Consider the following 6,715-nt stretch of genomic DNA (forward strand, 5'->3'; position numbering starts at 1 on the left):
GGATACTGGAAGCCTGTGCTAGCATTTCTCCTGCAGTGTATATAGTAGTATATAGCAGTGTATACAGATACTGGAAGCCTGTGCTAGCATTTCTCCTGCGGTGTATATAGTGTATTTAGCAGTGTATACGGATACTGGAAGCCTGTGCTAGCATTTCTCCTGCGGTGTATATAGTAGTATATAGCAGTGTATACGGATACTGGAAGCCTGTGCTAGCATTTCTCCTGCGGTGTATATAGTAGTATATAGCCGTGTATACGGATACTGGAAGCCTGTGCAAGCATTTCTCCTGCGGTGTATATAGTAGTATATAGCAGTGTATACGGATACTGGAAGCCTGTGCTAGCATTTCTCCTGCGGTGTATATAGTAGTATATAGCAGTGTATACAGATACTGGAAGCCTGTGCTAGCATTTCTCCTGCGGTGTATATAGTAGTATATAGCAGTGTATACGGATACTGGAAGCCTGTGCTAGCATTTCTCCTGCGGTGTATATAGTAGTATATAGCAGTGTATACAGATACTGGAAGCCTGTGCTAGCATTTGTCCTGCGGTGTATATAGTAGTATATAGCAGTGTATACAGATACTGGAAGCCTGTGTTAGCATTTCTCCTGCGATGTATATAGTAGTATATTGCAGTGTATACAGATACTGGAAGCCTGTGCTAGCATTTCTCCTGCGGTGTATATAGTAGGATATAGCAGTGTATACAGATACTGGAAGCCTGTGCTAGCATTTCTCCTGCAGTGTATATAGTAGTATATAGCAGTGTATACGGATACTGGAAGCCTGTGCTAGCATTTCTCCTGCGGTGTATATAGTAGTATATAGCAGTGTATACGGATACTGGAAGCCTGTGCTAGCATTTCTCCTGCAGTGTATATAGTAGTATATAGCAGTGTATACGGATACTGGAAGCCTGTGCTAGCATTTCTCCTGCAGTGTATATAGTAGTATATAGCAGTGTATACAGATACTGGAAGCCTGTGCTAGCATTTCTCCTGCGGTGTATATAGTGTATTTAGCAGTGTATACGGATACTGGAAGCCTGTGCTAGCATTTCTCCTGCGGTGTATATAGTAGTATATAGCAGTGTATACGGATACTGGAAGCCTGTGCTAGCATTTCTCCTGCGGTGTATATAGTAGTATATAGCAGTGTATACAGATACTGGAAGCCTGTGCTAGCATTTCTCCTGCGGTGTATATAGTAGTATATAGCAGTGTATACGGATACTGGAAGCCTGTGCTAGCATTTCTCCTGCGGTGTATATAGTAGTATATAGCAGTGTATACGGATACTGGAAGCCTGTGCTAGCATTTCTCCTGCGGTGTATATAGTAGTATATAGCAGTGTATATGGATACTGGAAGCCTGTGCTAGCATTTCTCCTGCGGTGTATATAGTAGTATATAGCAGTGTATACAGATACTGGAAGCCTGTGCTAGCATTTCTCCTGCGGTGTATATAGTAGTATATAGCAGTGTATAGAGAAGAGGGTTGCATTGACAATCCAACACAATGGGCAGCACATTGAACACATTTTATAAGTGGTCAGAAACTTGTAAATAACTCATGAAAGAATAAAGTTACGTTAAAACCAAGCACATCATTGTTTTTCTTGTGAAATTCCCAATCAGTTTGATGTGTCACATGACCCTCTTCCTATTGAAAAAATAAAAGTTGGATTCAAAATGGCCGACTTCAAAATGGCCGCCATGGTCACTACCCATCTTGAAAAGTTTCCCCCCTCACATATACTAATGTGCCACAAACAGGAAGTTAATATCACCAACCATTCCCATTTTATTAAGTGCATCCATATAAATGGCCCACCCTGTATTATCCCATATGGGCTAAGGCAGTAAAGAGATTAAAGAAAAAATCCTTGGTGGACTAGGACAGTAAAGAGGTAAATGATTATATATCTATATATCTGGGGCAGTAAAGGGGTAATGATAACATCCCCGGTGTGCTATGGCAGTAAAGAGGTAAATGATTATATATCTATATATCTGGGACAGTAAAGGGGTAATGATAACATCCCCGGTGTGCTATGGCAGTAAAGAGGTAAATGATTATATATCTATATATCTGGGACAGTAAAGGGGTAATGATAACATCCCCGGTGTGCTATGGCAGTAAAGAGGTAAATGATTATATATCTATATATCTGGGGCAGTAAAGGGGTAAATGATAACATCCCCAGTGTGCTGTGGCAGTAAAGAGGTAAATGATTATATATCTATATATCTGGGACAGTAAAGGGGTAATGATAACATCACCGGTGTGCTATGGCAGTAAAGAGGTAAATGATTATATATCTATATATCTGGGACAGTAAAGGGGTAATGATAACATCCCCGGTGTGCTATGGCAGTAAAGAGGTAAATTATTATATATCTATATATCTGGGACAGTAAAGGGGTAATGATAACATCCCCGGTGTGCTATGGCAGTAAAGAGGTAAATGATTATATATCTATATATCTGGGACAGTAAAGGGGTAATGATAACATCCCCGGTGTGCTATGGCAGTAAAGAGGTAAATGATTATATATCTATATATCTGGGGCAGTAAAGGGGTAAATGATAACATCCCCAGTGTGCTGTGGCAGTAAAGAGGTAAATGATTATATATCTATATATCTGGGACAGTAAAGGGGTAATGATAACATCACCGGTGTGCTATGGCAGTAAAGAGGTAAATGATTATATATCTATATATCTGGGACAGTAAAGGGGTAATGATAACATCCCCGGTGTGCTATGGCAGTAAAGAGGTAAATGATTATATATCTATATATCTGGGGCAGTAAAGGGGTAATGATAACATCCCCGGTGTGCTATGGCAGTAAAGAGGTAAATGATTATATATCTATATATCTGGGATAGTAAAGGGGTAATGATAACATCCCCGGTGTGCTAGGGCAGTAAAGAGGTAAATGATTATATATCTATATATCTGGGGCAGTAAAGGGGTAAATTATAACATCCCCGGTGTGCTATGGCAGTAAAGAGGTAAATGATTATATATCTATATATCTAGGACAGTAAAGGGGTAATGATAACATCCCCGGTGTCCTAGGGCAGTAAAAAGGTAAATGATTATATATCTATATATCTGGGACAGTAAAGGGGTAAATGATAACATCCCTGGTGTGCTAGGGCAGTAAAGAGGTAAATGATTATATATCTATATATCTGGGATAGTAAAGGGGTAAATGATAACATCCCCGGTGTGCTAGGGCAGTAAAGACGTAAATGATTATATATCTATATATCTGGGACAGTAAAGGGGTAAATGATAACATCCCCGGTGTGCTATGGCAGTAAAGAGGTAAATGATTATATATCTAGCGGCCTAGGGCAGGAAAGGGATTAACAAAAACATCCTTAATGGGCTGGGGCAGAAGAGGGGGCTTAAAGATAACATCCCTGGTGGGCTGGGACAGTAAATAGGTTAAAAATAACATATTTGGCAGGCTACGGCAGGAAGGAGCTTAAAGGGGTTCTCCGCCCCCTTCCATAGACTTGCATAGAAGGGGCGGGGCTATGACGTCACAAGCTCCCGGCGCCGGCTCCAGCAATTTGGAACAGTTTGTTCCAAACGCTGAGCAGCGGAGTACCCCTTTAAACTTCGTTCTTTCTAAAGGAGAGCTAATTTGCATATTTTTTTCCCATGAAGCATTGCCTGAAATGAATTCTCCGTCACCAGCTGGGTCTTGTAAATGAACTGAATTGGGGCTGGGAAAGATGTTTAAATAATATAGTTATGTAGGTTTAAAATCTTGGCTGGTGTAAACTATATTTGTTTAAAAATAGATTTTGTTTTTGTTTTTATCACTTTCTGTAATATCCACAAACATTATTGGAGTGTTTACTATATAATACTCCCTCCTCTGTGAACACACTGCCCCCCAGCTGAGACGGAGAAGAATGCACCGTACGTTTTTCCTGCGGAGTCAGAAATCATCAGACCCAGCAGTGTTTCCCAACCAGCGTGCCCCCAGCTGTTGCAAAACTACAACGCCCAGCATGCCCGGACAGCCTACGGCTGTCCGGGCATGCTGGGAGTTGTAGTTTTGAAACAGCTGGAGGCACACTGGTTGGGAAACACAAAGAATTTTGTGGTGTTGCACAGGTTTTGGTCAGTCATTTCCAATTAAGATTGCACATCTTTACACAAGCAGTGGGCATCAGATGACCGAACCGGGGTGATGACCGAAGACGCCCGCTACTGAACACAGAACGGGGCTGGAGGCAGCATGGGGGATCAGCGTGGGAATGGAGGCAGAGGTAAGTAAAATAGTTTTTTTTATGACTGAACAGACCGTAATAACTGTGACACAGGTGAGAGATGAGAGGACAGTAATAACTGTGACACACAGGGAGTTGATGAGGGGACAGTAATAACTGTGACACACAGGGAGTTGATGAGGGGACAGTAATTACTGTGACATAAAGGTGGGAGATGAGGGGACAGTAATGACTGACACACTGGGTGGTGATGAGGGGACAGTTATAACTGACACACAGAGGGGTAATAAGGGGACAGTAATGGGTGTGACACAGGTGGGAGATGAGGGGACAGTAATAACCGACACACAGGAAGTTGATGAGGGGACAGTAATGACTGTGACATTAAGGTGGGAGATGAGGGGACAGTAATGACTGACACACAGGATGGAGATGAGGGGACAGTAATGACTGACACACAGGGTGGGGATGAGGGGACAGTAATGACTGACACACAGGGTGGGGATGAGGGGACAGTAATGACTGACACACAGGGTGGAGATGAGGGGACAGTAATGACTGACACACAGGGTGGAGATGAGGTGACAGTAATAATTGTCACACAGAGGGGCGATAAGGGGACAGTAATGGGTGTGACACAGGTGGGAGATGAGGGGACAGTAATAACCGATACACAGGGAGTTAATGAGGGAACAGTAATGACTGTGACATTAAGGTGGGAGATGAGGGGACAGTAATGACTGACACACAGGGTGGAGATGAGGGGACAGTAATTACTGTGACACAGGTGGGAGATGAGGGGACAGTAATGACTGTGACACACGGGAAGATGAGGGGACTTGCTGAATGAAGCTAGGACAGCCACTGATGTTTCTTCATTAGTGACAGATTTTATGCGTCCACATTTTGGCAAATCCAACACTGAACCAGTTTCATGAAACTTAGCGAGCAATTTGCTAACTGTAGCATGGGAGATGGGTGGTCTCGTAGGGGGTCTTGCATTGAAATCTGCTGCAATGACCTCGGCGACATGTCAATGGAGTGTAAACAAAAAAAACTTGTAAATAACTCATGAAAGAATAAAGTTATGTTAAAACCAAGCACATCATTGGTTTTCTTGTGAAATTCCCAATAAGTTTGATGTGTCACATGACCCTCTTCCTATTGAAAAAACTAAGGTTGGATTCAAGATGGACGACTTCAAAATGGCCGCCATGGTCACCACCCATCTGGAAAAGTTTCCCCCCTCACATATACTAATGTGCCACAAACAGGAAGTTATCACCAACCATTCCCCTTTTATTAAGGTGTATCCATATAAATAGCCCACCCTGTAGTACTTATTTTGTTTTCATGTCATAATGTATTTGAGTGATATTTTAGATTAATAAATGTCGGGGAACGTACAGACCTTACAAAGACCCAGCAACATGAGGGGACAAAATGCTGCCATTTTCTCTTTGCATTTTCTGGGCACAATACAGAAGATAATCTGAACTTGGATGCAGAAGCAATTGTTTTATTTTATTTGGATGTCAGAATAAAACCAAACGTCAGACTATATATCTATATTCTAATAATAATAATACAGATCTTTGGTCAATATTTATAAGAACACAATTTCAGATTTTATTTACTTCCTCCTGACAGGTCATCGTACAAACATTGATCGCCCTGAATGAAGAACCGCACGTATTCCCAATAAGATCGCCAGGCGCGACCCTTCCAGAGCGCAGCTAATAACTGGTCGATAACCGCAGAAATTCTCAGTAATAACAGACAGAAATAGAATAAATGACACAAAGCAAAATAAATAAAATTACACAAAAAGTCAGCTGGAAGATCTTATACCGTCCATGATAGACTCCATTGACATCAAAGTAACCAGATCTATCTGCAGTCAGACCGGGCTGAGAGTGACCTGGCCGGCCCAGCACCGCCCTGACACGGTGACCCGGCAGGCCCAGCACCGCGCTGACTCGGTGACCCGGCCGGCCCGGCACCGCCCTGACACAGTGACCCGGCCGGCCCGACACCGCGCTGACACGGTGACCCGGCCGGCCCCGCACCGCGCTGACACGGTGACCCGGCAGGCCCAGCACCGCGCTGACACGGTGACCCGGCAGGCCCAGCACCTCGCTGACACGGTGACCCGGCAGGCCCAGCACCGCGCTGACACGGTGACCCGGCAGGTCCAGCACCGTGCTGACACGGTTACCCGGCAGGCCCAGCACCGCGCTGACACGGTGACCCGGCAGGCCCTGCACCGTGCTGACACGGTGACCCGGCAGGCCCAGCACCGCGCTGACACGGTGACCCGGCAGGCCCAGCACCGCGCTGACACGGTGACCCGGCAGGCCCTGCACCGTGCTGACACGGTGACCCGGCAGGCCCAGCACCGCGCTGACACGGTGACCCGGCAGGCCCAGCACCGCGCTGACACGGTGACCCGG

At 44.5% G+C, this 6,715-nt stretch overlaps 1 long non-coding RNA gene across 1 annotated transcript in view; it reads left to right on the top strand.

The window, feature by feature from the left end:
* LOC130281844 (uncharacterized) overlaps positions 1-6,394 on the top strand; it is a 30,741-nt gene extending 24,347 nt beyond the window's left edge. The window contains exon 3 of the long non-coding RNA XR_008846131.1: positions 5,913-6,394. This is a non-coding gene — a long non-coding RNA (uncharacterized LOC130281844). The remainder of the gene's footprint in view (positions 1-5,912) is intronic.
* The last annotated feature ends 321 nt before the right edge of the window (positions 6,395-6,715 follow it).

The sequence above is a fragment of the Hyla sarda genome, chromosome 7 (assembly GCF_029499605.1).
Source record: "Hyla sarda isolate aHylSar1 chromosome 7, aHylSar1.hap1, whole genome shotgun sequence".
In the NCBI taxonomy this organism is placed as follows: Eukaryota; Metazoa; Chordata; class Amphibia; order Anura; family Hylidae; genus Hyla; species Hyla sarda.